A 16422-nucleotide genomic window follows, 5' to 3' on the forward strand; every position below is an offset into this window, starting at 1 on the left:
GCTCCTTTGACTCAGTGCTTTCACTGTCCTGTACGTTTCCGCCCTTGCTTTCCTTTCCATGTCTTTCTCTTCCACCTTTAATTCTGCATCCTGTCCCTTCTGCCAGCGCTGAAAGTGCTAGCAGAGCTTCTGAAAGCCCCTGTTTCCGACTAGACCCATGCTTGGAAGCATGACTGCGTGTTTCACATCCTTTTACTGTAGGAGTCTGCACACCCTAATCAATACAGCCACCTTAGCTGGAGGAATGACCTCTCTTAAGCCTCATTAAGGCATCAGAGTCTCCAAGTTTCAACAATTTCTGTTCCTAAAATATGAAGGGATGTGAGGCAGAGTCCTTTCTAATGAGGGCATTGGGTTTGTAATGTTTTTTTAATATGTTGAAAAGTGCATCCAGAAAAAAGTCCAAGTGGAATCACTTGCATCTTGAAACTCTTATGCTTATACTTGACTTTTCAGAGCTATGTTGTAGTTCCTGTCACCTTTTCTTACTAAGCTTTATTTTGCTGGAGATAAGTAGGAGTTTTGGAAGAAAAATTGTTGCAAATCTGATATAACTTTTTCAGGGTGAGAGGGATCTTCTGTTTCTGCTTGTTGTTGGAGTTTTTGACTATTGTTATCACAGTGAACACTGATGGAATTCAAAACAGCTCATTTTTTTTCTTAACAAACATCTGTCATTTATAAAACAGAGGTTCCCAAGTAGTGGTAAAGCAAAATAAGCCTCAGCAACAGTCTCGTTAGTTAAGCTTTCTACTGTTAAAGGAAAAGTGTAAAATAGAAATCAAGATTAGTTTTAAAAAAATATGATCTCCCTAAAATATTAAATAATTATATAGTCTAAAAGCAGGAAAAGTACAAGATTCCATGATGATGTCAGGTTGGTCTTTTACTGAAGTACTGTGCATCCCTACTTCATTTGATAGGTGGAATTGGAGGCTGGGCATGGTGCCACGCAGAGATGGTCAGGGTGTCCCATCAAGCCTGAGTAGAGCTCACGAGGCCATGCTTCCTACCAGGGTTTCATATGGAGTATGATTTTCACTTGAAAGTGCATAAAGGTGGTGTAACAGATGTTGGACTTCTATCCTGGACTTCTAGTTACTAACAATTTTCACCTTTGATGGCATGAGCCTGTTCCATCCCACAGAAACACATGAGTTCACCTGAATTCCCACGCTGCCCATATGCCTACATTTCAAAGTTTGTTGCCTTATTAACTGGTGGAATATGCTCACTATAATAGTACCAATGAGAAGTATTTAACTGCACCTTACACAGTCAAAGCCCAAAGTTTTAAAACTGCAAAACTCATCTGCTGCTAACTCAGGAACTCCCATAAAATATGAAGGTTCAAAGGATTCTTACATTAAGTTTTGCAAGCGCTCACTTTTTTCAGTGGGGAAATTGGAATTTCACTGGAAATTGCAAGACAAGATGTTCTACTGCCTACATTTTTTTTTGGTGCTCAGTTTGACCAAGCATTATGAGTTCATGGCTACTGGCTGCTTCTGCTCAAGTTGATTGCTCAATACTCAAAGCACTCCTGTAGGTGCTAGAAACTTTAGGTTTAGTTCCTTTCTCTGTCTGAGAATTATTAGTATTACCTATCTAAGCTGCAAATCCATTTTGTGAGAAAGTTGTCCATGTCAAGACTTAACTTTAAAAGGAAGAATTCTGATCTGTGACTCCCAAAGGTGGAAGATGTTTCCTTGCAAATGAAAATAACGCATCATTCAAAGCACAGGTCTTAATGATTGGGTTAATTTTCTCTGCCTCAGATATGTGTAGGACTACCAGTTTAAAATGCAAGATCTTTTTAGGACTATGGGGAAAGCCTTCCTTCCCTTTAAGAGGCAGTTACAAATTTGGAATTGGCAGTGTGACCTATAGTGGAAGATTTTTTTCTTTTGAAACAATAAATAATGTCTATAATAAATGTCTAGGGTTGGAAGATGTCTCTGCTGCTGGAGCTACCACTTTTGTGAGCAGTGTGAACTGTGAGCCTTTAAATATGCTGAGAATTATTAAAAAATGTTATGCTGTCATTGTAATCCACTATATTTTTCTCCCTTCAAAAATCTCCCTACTACCGACAAATGAACAACAAAATTCTGGCAACAAAATTCAAAACTGTTGAGTTTCTTCTCTGATTTGGTTTTCATGTGGGGACGTTTCTCTTGTGTCTGTAACTGACCCTTCTGTGCAGAAAGGCGCTGTGATCTCGTGGCTCAGGTGTTGGCTTGGAACCAGCAAAACATGGGTTCTCTTCCCGCAGGTTTCCCAGCTATTGCACCGAAGAAATGGCAGCCACAAAATCAAAAAGTGATGACTCTTAATGCAGAAAAAATGAGGATAGAAATTAATTTGCTCATCTTTGATACCAAGGTTTCCTTCAATGCCTACCTTAATGCCCTTGTTACAAGGAGGGGTGTATGCGCCATGCTCGTAGCAAGGCTATGTCAAGTCAGAGCTTTGGTCTTTAAGAGCAGTTTTAATCTGTTTTGGAAGTCTGTTTCTTGCCGTACAAAATCTAATCATGCTGCTCTCTGCACAAATGGTTTAGTTAATTCCTCTGTATCTTTTCACAGGGAAATGCTCCTTGCATTTACATTGCCTAGCAGTTGTGGAAGATGTAGCAGGAGGAGCAGCCTCCTCTTACCTGCTGACCATGCCTGAAAAACTACATTATTTTCCCCTTCTCCACATTTAAAACTTGTTTTTCAGTGGTTTGCAGATGCTTCTCTTGCTTCCCACATAAATTCCAACAGTATGACCAGATGTCTAGTTCATTTCTCTCGACACACTTTACAGTCCTAATCTGAAATGTTAATACCAGCCACAAAAGGATCATACGCTTGTTGTGTAAATTACTACAATCAGATAGCCAAAACATTATCTCATGCTGGCCTAGATGTTACAACGCTTGCAGCTAACATGCTCCCTTAGGGTCCAGGGCAGAGTTCTCTGGGCTTTCTGACTGTGCTCTGAGATGGGCAAAGACAAACCCCTCTGTGTAAGAGTGTGCGTGTGTACACAGTCTAGACAGATGGCATACTCTGAACCAGTTACCGAGGGCCCCTGAAAACTTGTTCCTTTAATGGAAAAGGCAGGAAAACAAGTCAATCTCCCGAGTTTCGAGCAGTTCAAACCACTGCTGGTTCCCCACGTAGGGAATCTGTGGTTGGAGCCTAGGCTAATATAAGATCAAAAGTAAGTATCTTGACTGTATCTTCACCCGGAATCATGAAGATATTAGCCATACAAGATGTTCCTAAAGAGGAAGAGTTCATCTAACTGGCTTTTAAGAGGGAGAAATTGATCACGTTAGTATCAGCCAGGCTGAACAAACTTGCTGTGTTTGAAAATCCTGCCAGCTTCAGTGGCTGTTCTGCCTGTTGTTGGGGTGAGCAGAATAGTCTAGGGGTCACAGGTAGCGACTGACTACGAAGAAGAGCAAAAGGTTTGTGCCCTGAGAATCTGAATCTAAAACTCACCTTGATAAACTCTTGAAGGTTGGATGCTGGGCTGTGGCTAGGAAACCTGCATTATATACCTGTCACTGGCCTGCTAGTCTTCCCTATTTTTTTATTTTTTTGTGTGTGTACTTCTGTATTTGTAAAAGAAGACCTGCTTTATTAAACTTTCTGAGATTCACACTTGGAAAGCGCTCTGTAAAAATGGAGCTATTCTTTTCACTACTTGATTTTTTTTTTTTCCCAAAGCCTGGGTGAGAATAGAAGTTTGAGTTTGCGTGCAGCAGTTGTATTTTTGTTTTGTTTTGTTTTCCTAACCGCTTCCACATGCAATCAAGTTTTATTGCCAGCTGCTCTCCATGGTTGGTCTCCTGGGAACCTAGGCTCCCGTTTGTTGTTAAACTCATAACAGTTGGTTAGTTTAATTTTCTGCAAATGCTAATTTATCAGGTTTGGATTTTCACCAGTTATTTTTACCCAGACAGAAGTGGGCAATGGAGTAAGCACTGATGTGTAAGGAGGGCTCATCAGGACCTCAAATTCCTGTAGTGGGAGAAATGGCCAAGTTTATGGCCACTCTTAGGTTCTTTCTGTATTGAAATTAAATATCTTGAAATTTTTCACTTCCCACAGAGCAGGAATATGAAATTTCATTTAATTAACGGAAGAAAGATTTTATTTCAAAATTTTAAATAGGGAAGGACAGGGCTCCCCATGATGATCACAGCAGGGAGCCCGGGAGCCCAGACATGCTGCTCACCAGGGAGGCTTCCAGGGAGGCCAGCAAGCTAGCAGGAAACCAGCCAGGTTTCCCTAGGAAGTGTGTCTGGTCGCTGTTAGAAAATTTGATTCAATCAATCTGTTCCTGCAGAATATATATGCATATGTTTCAGGAATTGGCATTTTCCTATGGAAAAACGTTTTACTGAGTTAAAATTGGAGATCAGCGAGCGTGCTTTCCAGTCAACTCTAGCTGCATTGGTGAGAAAGCCACATGTACTTTGTAAATATATGTAAATATATGACAATCTAGCATACAGTCAGGCAACCACACCAGGCCTCTAAAATGGGGCCTGTGGATGATCTAGAAGTCTCCTTAAAGACTTTTGCATGGTTATCTGTCAACCTAGAGCTAGCACTGGAATGAGCAAACCGTCAGGATACTTCCCTACCTTGCAGGGGAAGGCTGTGTGGAAATGGGCCATCAGACAAAGCGGGAGCCAGCTATGGTGAGAACATCTGTACTCTCTTCATCTTTTCATAGTTCCAACAAATTAATGTGGTCGCTGTGAGTCCTGTGTGCTTTCCGGTGGAACTTATTCTTTTAAAACAGCCTGCTGACTGTGTGCTTGATACCGTGGTACCTACAACTGGCAGACGTGAGGAACTGGGTTATCTGCTCTGGATTTAAGAGTCGGTTGTTCGTACCAGGTCACAGAGTCCTGCGCGCCGACGGCACTTTCTGCAGCCCATGGGCTTCGCTTTCCTAGGGACCACCCGGAGACCTGACAACGTCTCAGCGGGTAGCAGACAAGCTGCTGTGGTGCTGGTGTGGGCAGCCGGTGCTGGTGCTGGGCTGCTGCCCACGACAGGAGGGGACGGAGCGGTGGTGGAAAGAAGGAGGGTCTGCGGCTGAGTGGGGCGGTGTGGCCCATGGCCAGCCCCACCAGATCTTCCACCGGTGTTCCAGAGGAGAGCACGTGGGAGGGTTTAGGTGGAATCAGGGCAGAAATGGAGTGTCCGGCCCCGGGCACCAGAAAACAGCTGAAGTAATTTCTCCTGTGGTGTCCTGGCATGTATAATGGAAAAAGGCCTGTGGGTTTGGTGTACTGTTCAGTGTTTGGGAATCTAAACTGCAACAAAAAAATGCATTTTTCACACGTGCCCTTAAACAGAGATGAGCTCTTGCAGGAGTTTGTAGATGGAAACCTTTCTGCCCTGGACTTCATCAGGAAACTCTCTCTGAGAACAAAAACGTGCAGTGAGGCAGGGAAGTGTTTAACTGTGGAGTGAGCTGCGGAGACTCTCAGCATTTCCTACTGTCGCCCTGGCATCAGATCATGTCCCGTTACTGCGGCTGTAGGCTCTTCTAGAGGAAAACCGGGTTTATGTGGTGGTGCCTTCCTCTGCACCTGAATGCCACTAGTTAGGGCCGTGCATGCAGTGCTTCCAGCTCCGTTTTGCAGGGAGGGAAGAGGAGCTGCGGTGGAGTAGAAGGCCTGTATATGGCTCTTCTTGGTCAGGCAAATGTGGGTGGGAAGAGTAAGACCAGAGGCCTAATTCCCTGTGTGCAGATGCGGTGAGGAGCCTGATCCCCTGGGAAGACAGAGCACCGCCGCCTGCTTGATGTGAAAGTTTTATTTTTCATAATTGGATGAAATCATCTAGTTTTTCTGTCAGGCAGGAAATAAAAGACTCTCTGGCTTTCTGACTTTTTACACGCGGAAAGCTGTTGTGCTGATTGACCTGGCTGGCAAGAACTGTGTTTGGCCCTCAGCTGGATCTTAGTTTGTATTTTAGTGGAAACACGGCTCCTTTGGAAATACCATGTCCCATAGCACCGAGCCCCACCAGTGACTCAGTGCTGACTCAGAAGAGACAGTGCCATTCACTGAATCAGCCACACAGCTGTGGTACAAGCCAATGTTTTCCTTGGCTGTCTCCATCCAAACAGCGATCAGACATGTAGATCTGCTCAGCTTGCTAGGCAAGATGAGATCACAGCTAAAGAGGCTGAAGTCACATCAGGGCATATTTGCAATGAGAAAAAAACCCACCTATTTTCATAGACTCGCTTGTTTGTACAGGATGTAGAGGGGGGGATGATGCTGGGCACCTGGATTCGTAGCTCTCTGGATGCTTCTTTTACAATTTTCCAAAGGGAAATCATCATTCACACTTCAGAAATGGGAATATACAGGTACACTTTTGGGTCTTTTAATTGAACTATTATGCTAATATCCTGTCTGACTCTGACTCTGTTTTCCCTGCATTGGTCTCCTTCACAATGATAGGGTTTTTTGGGTTTTGTGGACTTGTTTATTTTTTAAAGTTACTGTCATATCAGCCGCAGTGCTTGTCATAGGGAGTAGTGGAAGGTGCTAAAAGTTATTTCATGACTATGTAAGAGTCAGTATATTACTCACCTTCTTAATATAAAAATCAGAAACCGAATTATGAGGAATGCACAATATGGAAACATCACATTAAAAGAAAGGAATTTTAAGTTGCACTTCAGAAAGCAATTTTGTCAGATCTGTTATTCTGCAAAGTATTTCCCTGGAAAGGTGACTGAGAGAAGATCCTTAACACAGCATTTCAGTGCACCTGCATGGAGTGTGCTCCTTCAGTAACAGTGCAAGTGATCATGTCTCTCTCACTGCGGGCATCTGATCGTAGCAAAAAGAGTTGAGTATTTGCTCCCTATGTAATTAATGCCATGATAAATTTACAGGGACACTGCTGACCCCGTGATCTATCTGTTTTTGGTACTGGGCTGCCACATAGTGGCCTCCTTCATAAACCTGGAGAATGGGCGGAGGGAGGGAGGGTAGATATCAAGTTGATAACAAGAATGAGCAAATACAAACCTCATGACTCAGTTAATGGTATCTGTTAATTCCTTACTGGCTGAGGAAGCAGAATTTAATTTTGTACAGTCCAAACCACAGGAGACAAACATAAGAACACAGTGAAAAAAGCTAGGAAAACGTTCAGTTAACTAAGAAAATGTTCTTTCAAGAAATTTGTGAAGGAGTTTGTCTGACATTAGAAGAGTTTTCTCTGACATTCTAGTACCTGCTTTCTTTTCTTTGCTACCTCCTTTTTTCTCTCTAGACACAGACAACTAAGATTTGAAGTTTCTTCCTTCTAGCCGAGCTCAGCTTAGGAGGAAAAGTCCCAAAAGGGCGTACGTGATGGGAAGGAATGTTTCCTCACCTCAGGCTCCAGGCTGACGTTCAGGGTGGTGGTTTGGTTCTGTCCCAGCGGTGACCGCCAGCGCAGCCCCTCTGTCGCGCTGACCCGCGTGCCCAGCTGCACCCTGCGCTTGCGCGGGTCCTGACTCCCTGCGCAGCGGTGCAGGGCATTGCTCCTGACCCACAGCAGGATGGCTGCTGAGGCATTTTCCCAATTTACCTGGGCACATGGTCCCTTCTCGTTTAGCTGCCCCATGCTCTGCAGCCTGGTACTTAGAGGTGACTTGCCTGAATAGCCTTCCCCTTCTTCCCGCCTGGATCTGCCAGGGAAGATGGGCTTTTCCCTCCTGTAGTGAAAAGAAATCTGATTTTTCCAGCTTGAGGAACCCTCTTGTGCAGGATAATTTTTGACCTTTTGTGAGGCGGTGGAGAAATCCTGTTTTGATCCAGATCTGGAACCTGTGTGGTTTAAAATTTCGGCTAAAGTGTTCCTTTGCACAGGTTCTACCTTTGTAAAACGTCCAGGAGGGAGGTGGGAATGGGGCCTCTTTCATGCCTTAGGATCCTGCCTGTATCAGTACTTTGAAACTATGATAAAATATGTAGGTTTTTGCTGTCCTGTGGGTTGAGATTTTGATGCCCTTCACTCCTCTATGCCTGCCTTGTTCCTGTAAGCATGTAATCTGCTGCAGGTGGCCAGTCTTGGAGACTGCAGCTTTGGTTCGGTTTGGACATAGTAGCCCGTGACAGCCTTCTGTGAGAAATGATCTGAGATGATAGAAAATCTTTAAGGTCTTCAATCTGACAGTGTGTGGCAGCCTGATTTTCTGACATACCAAATACGCACTCTAGACCATTTGGATCCTTTAAGTGAAAGATGGTATTTAGGAGGTTCAGGCTTCAGTAGTGTATGTGCCTCCAGTCAGACTTGGTATATGCCAGGCTCCTAGTGTTGGTTGTGGTACTTTGGTCATGAATTAATGCCAAGTCAGGAAGCAGAGAGGTAGGAAAATGAGCTCTGTAAGAAAAGACTGTTTTAAATCTTAAAAATAGTTTCATGGGAATATATGGTGAGCTTAGAAGTATTATTTTATTTAATCATCTTTGATAGAAATGTTCGGTACCTGTTTGTTCTGAGAATAAGCTTCCTGTGCATTTTGATTTGTCATGGTGTAAAAAGTCTGATGTTGTTTACAGTAGGTGGATGTGAAATATATTTTTGTAAAAGCTCTAGGATCTTCATTTTCACACATGTACATTAGTGCTATTAACAGAGCGGTGACTGTTTACTTGGTGAAATTATGACTTGTTTTGTCATTGTACTTATAAAGCTGGTTTTATTTTGTCATAAATTCAAATGCAGGCAGAGAAGCATAAGTGATTGAGGCAGTTGTTGCCGGCAAAACAGTCCCTACTCAGGGAATTTTTATTTAAACTAATTTATTGCCAATTAACACAAACTTCTCATCCGGTGTTGAGAAAAAGGAGGAAAAAACCAATCAAATAAACACTTCAGTAAACAACTTTCCTCACCCTTCCCCAGGCTCAGCAGAAGCCAAATTCCTATCGTCCCTCCTTTCCAGTCTCACCTCCCTGTATTTTCGCTGTGGGTTACGTTCAGCCCACCCCAGTCCCTGCAGCAAGGTGCTGGGCGTTGCGGGAGGGCTGAGGCCACGTGCATAACCATTTGTTTTGGCTGGTCTTTGCCTCTTTGGGTTTTGCTGCTGCTCTCCTTTGTGTCCCTGCCTGGCGTGGGTCACCCATGGGCTGCAGTTCCTCAGGGATGATCCTGCTAAAGGTGAGGAGAAAGCAGGTAAATAGCTCTTACTGCTCAGCGTTCACAGAAACAAATGCCTGGATGTCATGAATGAGAGACAGAGAATTGAAGCTGTCATAAAGGGACTTGGTGGGGCAGCTACTTTCCTGGATGTCTTTTTTCAATAAAAGACACCACTTTCTGCAACCTAATGCATGGCTCTTAATGGTTCATTTATCTGAGAAATGGAAAACAGGTTAATTTTAAAAGGAAAAGTCCATACTGGGCAAGTACGTACACTGAAGATCCCAAAAGGAAGTATGCAGAGGAAGCCAAATTCCATATTCAACTCAGTGAGGTTTTTAGGGGCCCTCCTGCTGAAAATTCCAACACAGTCAGAAAACACTTTGTCAAAAAAATCTGATTAATTTTCTATGTGGAAATTTGCCCATATAGTATCTTTTTCAAGAAATTTCACAAAGAATTTTTTTTTAAATTTCCATTTCAGAAAATGTTTCAAAAAGGTGCAAAAAGAAATTACATATTTTGCTTGAAATTTGTTTTCATCTTTTATATATGTTCTGTTAGTAAAAATGTGATGAAACTTTCAGCACAGAGAAAGAAGTTCAAAGTAGAAAGGAGAGCAAAACCTTCACTGTGTGTTGAATCGCTACTGTCATTAACGCTTTTCAAAACTGAATACAAAATTAAATGTTTTATGAATTAATGTGAGTTAGTTCCTGGCATATGATGAAATAATAGAAGAACAACACATGCAAATCAAGTGATACAGAATTTCTAAACAGTGCTTGAAAATTCCTAGTTATTCTTTTTTAAAGAAACAAACTTAAAAGTTTTTATTCCATGGGAAAATTTGGAAATCCTCTTTTCCTTTCCCTTTTAGATTAAAACTTCATTGAAAAAGATGGAATTTTCCATGAAATAAATGCTAAATTTTGAGAAACTTCTGCTCACAGTTTGAAGGAGAGCCACCGAAGGGTTTAGTTTCCTTCTGGAAAACAGGAGTTCTTGAGTTCTGAAATCTCTGAGCACTAACAAGAGAATTCTTGTCTGGCTGAAAAAGAAGGGAGAAAAGTGTCACTGTTGAGAATGGGAACATCCCTGAAGGCATCTCTCAATGTGCCTTCTGAAATGCTCCTCCCGCTGTTCGGGTCTGGAGCCCAGGACGCTTGGTTGGGTGTTCGGGGCAAATGAAGGCTAGGATACCCATGCCAAAGTCCTACTGACTTAAGAGAGAGAGTGCTTGCGTGGGAGCACCGCTATCCCAACTGATTCAGGTCCCTCTCAGCTTCTCCTGCAGTGGCGTCTCCTTCACAGGAGTCTTAAAAGGAGGTTTGGCAAACGTCTGCCAGATGTGGTCTGAATGCGTGGCATCCTTCCTCGGTGGAGGTGGGGGACACTAGATGGCCTGTGGATGTTGCCCCTAGCCCTGTCTTTGTACAACTTCATTACACGTACGTGGTGGGACGGCAAGCAGACGATCTGTGGCCTCTCAATGGCATGTTGTTCTGTGGTGCCTGTTACAGTGGCGGAGTTCCACTGGATGACCCTGGGGGCCCCTGCCGGTCCTGTATTGCTGTGTTTTTGTCGGAAACTTGCTCCTTCAGACTCTCTTCATCAGTATTCTGGGATGTTGTGTCCAGTCCTGCTTACGTCTTCTCCCCTGCGAGTTTTCCCCCAGGTACACCCTCCCCACCCAGCTGCAGAGGTTTCTCAGGTCTACCTCGTCCCTGGCAGCATCTGCTCTTAGTGGTTTCCGTTCTTTCAGCAGACTGCCTCCTGGACCTGGCATATGAGACCGACTAGAAAACAAACCACAAAACAAATAACCTGTGGGTTAAGCTAAACACAAAGCTAAAATAGTGGTAGCTGTAAGTGTGCCGTTAAATTCATAGGGTGGGTTAGAGCAGCAAGGAGAGCAATGCCATTTAAAAGAGCGTTGGTCTACCTAGCGTGGTGGAAGGTAGGTTGCTGCTTGCATGCTGTGGGGAAAGAGTTGAGTTACACGGAAGTTCAGATGGTTTTCCTCGTATCTCGTGCAATTGAGGTAAATGCCAACTAAAACTCTTTTACGATCGGATGAAGGTTTTTATTTCTGGCTGAAAAGACTGTGAAACAGCCACTGTCAGCTCCACTGAGATGCGCTGGTTGCAGTGTGGGTGCAGTCCTGGCCTTCAGTAGATTAAGAGAACCAATTTTATCTGCATCGTAGCAAAGCAGGAACTGTCACGCGATCTATTGCTGCCTCTCATCCGAGGCATGGCAACTTCTAGCTGAGGAAGAGTAGTGTTTGAAACCTCTGTAACAGCGCCTGTGCCCTGACTTCTGCAGTTCAGCTGCTAGTGAATAATGCGATAAATGAATACTACAGATTCTGACTCTGCGGTGCTGTCCTTCCTCACAATCTGCCCTTCAGGTGTTCCTATGCAGTAATTTGTGCAAGTTTGGGGAGGTTTCCTACTTTTCTAAGCAATATACTTTTCTTGCACTTCTTATCATTCCTATAATGTTTTTCTTTTATGACACCCAACTTCTTCGTTCAACTGGAAATGTGGCTATTCTAGCTGTAATTTTGAGAAATATAACTTAAAAAATTTTAACTGACACCACAATGTAGTATGCATTCAGTGTCGGCAGTATTTGGTATGTCACAAAATGTTCCTTCGGTGACTTTTACTCAGTCTAACTAATGTCTGTGTTGCTGTCCCAGTCCCTTTGCCATCAGTTACAGTGATTTAATCAATTTAGAAAGCAGGGGAGCACTGGAGGAGTAGTATGTCAAACCAAACAAAAGTAAAAGTGGAGGTCCAAACTAGATACAACATCTGTAAAGTTCTCCTACATCATAACTAATGGCTTTTAATGATCCTTGTGAATTCAGAGATATTGGCAGGTGAGTTTTAGCTTCTTCAAATTTAAGAAACAATGTCACCTAATTTATTTAACTAGAAATATTTCTCAGAAAGGGAATATAAGTACTAACTAATGATCTTGGATTATTTTGTTTATATAAGGAGCACCCTGTTGCGTACAGCACAGGTGCTACCCTTTGTATATATACCCTTTTTATAATAATACCAGTGTTTTTCACAGTATGTTGCTGTTACTCCCATGTCCCTCTTTTTCACCAAGAAGCCCATGCCTGATTTAATGTAGAGGATGGCTCCAGAGAAATGCATTTCAGGGGATCTCAGCAGCGGGCTTTTTGCAGTCATACAAAATGGAGCTAAAGAAACTGTTTTACCTAGAGGTAAATGTATGAGGACAAGACCCATTTTAATTGGCTGGATGTCATTATGGCTGCGGATATCCAAAGGGTCCTAACAGGATTAAGTAAATCACCTCACCTCATCTTTTGATTTAAAGCCTGAACAATCATCATTCCTACATTGTTCCCCACCCACCACCTCCTTTAAGGACTGCAAAACAAAGATTACCCTGCCAGCAGTGATGGCAACCCATAGCTCATTCTGGGACAGGTCTTCTAACCCTGGGGAATTGCAGGCAATTGGGAAAATGTTCCCTAATATGTGTAACTAAGAAGAAAGTTGTCTTTTTTGCTAAAGCATGTATTAATTTGAATTTACTCAGATCTCTTCTATTTTGCTGCAAATTATTATTGCTACTGGTTATGTCCTTTGGAGTGTAATCCAGCAATCTGAGTAGTGTAGGGAATAGAGGGGTGATTTATATGCCACAATGAAAATGAAACTCTCTTTAAAAGCCAGTATAGAGAGTCTTTGAGTGGGAGTTCTGCTGGACTCCTTACAAAGATGGTCCTGCCCCAGGGAGAAAATGTAGAAGAATATGAGTATGCAAGTGAGTAAGTGACTTCCACCTTTGGTCACCAGCTGATCAAAAAATGCTGAAAAAAATTACAAAAAGAGACAGTAAGAGTGCTTTTAGGACTGAAATTTTAGAATTGGTGAGAACTACAATGCAACTTTATTTTTTTTTCTTCCTTAACCAAGGAACTCTACTTGTTTGATAGCTAACAGGCTGAATGGATTTGCCTTACATAAGGAAAAAATAAACGTCAAGTGTGTGGGTGGTGATGTTTCTGTTTAATTTGTGTGAGTTTAAAAGCAGGTGGTTTTGAACTTATTTGCTGTCATATAGAAGGTGTTACAGTGAGCTTTTGAACAAGAAAAGGAGAAAAAGAAGGTTGTACTTCTTTGAATGAGGCCCGTATTTATAGGGGCAAACAGAGGGGTTAAATAAAGGCTAGGATTTATTCACATAGGAAAGTAATTTATGCGTGTTAGTATGTATAAAAGAAAAGGAAAGGCGAAGAGCCATGTGGCAGTGAAAATGTGAGATGTCTCTGCAAAAGGCTGTTTTTAAATTTCGTACAAATATGGCACAGTGTTGACAGCTCTCATGACTTCACATGGTATATATGATGTCAGAGACTTGGTGTCATATGATTGTATATGATTAGCTTGCATTTATACAAGGAAAAGATAAACACTCAGGTTTTCTTGAAAGTATGAAACATAAGGGCTTCAAATTAAATAGGAAATAAAAACAGCCCACATTGCCCTCCAAACTGTCTTGCCTTGCAGTCCGTGCTCCAGTCTAGGGGAAGCTGGTCTCCATCACCCGACCTGGGGAGGCAGCTGTAGGTGCCAAGGGAGGGATGCTCTTCTGTCTGTTTTGCGCTGAGGCAATTCCTCTGCTTTTAATGACATTTCTCCTGGCCAGTGAGATCAGAACTGGGACCCCAGCATCCAGGTACAGAATGGCAACATACTGAAGAAGTTGCAGCCTGATTGCTTGTAGTTAATCAATATAGTAATCCTGTATCTTATACGTTTATCTCTTCTGCAGTACTGGCTAGTGTAGGAATGTAGGGGGGGGGAACCCACCCCTCAGGTAAGAAAGTGAATTTTCACATTTCACACTACTTCTGAAGAGCTTCCTGGTGCTCTGCTGGGCAACAGAATCATAATTTGCTACTCTGCTACTTCTAAATCTAAGACTAAAAATGCTATTAATGGTGAGCTGTTACGTTAATGAGTCAATTATTTAATGGTTTCTAATAGCTGGTTCTACTGGTGCAAGGTAAAGAGATTTAGATCCAGCTATGCCTATTTATAAATCTGGAAGAGAGGAGGGTTTCCACCTGGACGAGTGTTTCTAATTGGTTGGATTTTCTAAGAACCTGATTTATGGAGAAAAGATGATGACAACAGACGACTTTGAGCTTTTTCTTTTTGGGAACCCAAAATCACTAACTACTTTTCAATCCTGCCTGTTGATTTCTTTATTTCTGTTGGCCTTTTTTCTGAAGAGAACATAAAATAACTCAAGTACACTGTGCTTTAGTGTTTCCAACTGATTATAATTCTGCACTTAATTCATGAGAAATTAGGGTAAATAGCTCTTACTGATCAGCATTCATTTAAACAAATTCCTGGAAATAATGGAGGCCAGATGAGGGAGAGAGAAAATTGAAACTATCTAAAAAGTGGCTTGCTGGGGCAGCTGCTTTCCCAGAAGCACGTATTCAGTAAAAGCAGCCATGTTCTATAACCTAATATATGCTTCTTCCAGGTTATTTATTTGGGAAGTAGAAAGTAGGTTAATTTTAAAAGGAAAAGCCTGTACTGAGGAAGTTAGAGTCTGCTCTTGCATCCCTATTGTGTGTGACAAACTCCCCTTTTGATCTTCAAAATTTGGCTGATCTTGCAACAGGTTTTGCAAATGGGTAGCTTGAATTTGTTGGGGGTAGAGGAATTCCTATGGAGTTCAGGTGATTGCAACGGGTTGTGTGATTCCTGCACGAGGGGATACAGGGTAGCTGAAGAAGCACAGAAAACTATGTATGTAGCTGAGACATTTTACAGATTGCAGGTAGAGGAATAATGTGAGTTTTTTAAAAATACTGAAGGTAGCTCAGGTACCTCAGTTCATTATCTGGTGCTAAACACTGATATAGCATCACAGCATATGATGCTCTTTGTGTGTTACAAGAAAAAATATCGGCACCAAAGCACACTACTACCTTCCTTCAGTGTTTTAAATTTCACCATTGGGGTTTTTTTATAAGATTCTGTCAAACTGAGCTGTATCTTTGAACAGCATGGCTAATTAAGTTATCCCTGAAGTGTATTCTGGCTCCAGATATATGCTACACTCAGTAAGTTCATAGCGCGTTCTTGAAATAAATGAAGTAAGATTTCTAGAGTCTACCTACTGAAAAAATGCATTATGCATTGCCAGCTAGCTCTGCCAGTCGGATTTATGTTGTTTGTATACTACTTTGTTTGTCTCAGTGTGCTCTTAGTGTTTTACAGAGTAAATTGCAGATGTCTGAAGTTTAAAAACCTCCCAAACGCATGTTGATATGCAAGAAAATTTAGGAGAGAAACCACCACAAGTGGGCATTTTCGGAACTCGCTGCTGTTGTATCATTGAATAAAACCAATTTGATGTCTTTAATGAAATGAGACAGCCTGAAGGCAGAGAATAGCTTGTGTGTTTACACTGTGGGAGCACTGGAGAAGCTGTCTGTTCCAAAATTCAGGGTACAAATTGTTTTGCAGCTAAGGGTCAAGAAGAAAATACCCTCTTTTTCCCCTGTCCATATCCTGCAGGACGCTATAGAACAATTAAGTTCATTGGGGTGGGGGGATTAATCCTCTCACGGAAACATCTGGAACTGGTAAATATCTAAGGCAGGAGACCCTCTTAGAACAGAGTATGAGGGATTTCCACAGTGGAACAAACCAGCTTTTATTCTTTCCTTTCTCCTGTTCTCAGCTGTTTGTTAAGTGAAAGATTTTAAGACCTGAAACATAGAAAAAGTGTGTCTGTGCTTAAAGGGGAGATCTGAAGTAAGAACTTTGGCCAAAATGAATATTATAGACCAGACAAAGGATTTGTTTACTCAGGGTGGAATGAAAGAAGAAAATATATATCAAGGGGCATGAGACCATTTGATCTTTCAGATACTTGGGAATAACATTAGTAATGGCAAAATAGAGTGGAAGTTTCTTCCAGAGAGTAGAAAAGCAGGGGAAGGAGGGAAGGGGTTGGTGTGTCTCAGAAGGATGTTTCGCCAAACACAAGTTAAAAATGATGAATAAATGATAGATACTTGCTGCTTACTTGGAACTAAAGCTTCTTTTTGTCTTTATGTCCCTGTAATGGATTTCAAAATGCATGTAACAGATATGTATTCAAAAGTGCTAATTTTTAGAGACCCTCATCATTCCTGGCTGAGAAGTTATTTTAGAGCAGAAAACCTGAA

The sequence above is a fragment of the Accipiter gentilis genome, chromosome 32 (genome assembly GCF_929443795.1).
Source record: "Accipiter gentilis chromosome 32, bAccGen1.1, whole genome shotgun sequence".
Taxonomy (NCBI): Eukaryota; Metazoa; Chordata; class Aves; order Accipitriformes; family Accipitridae; genus Astur; species Astur gentilis.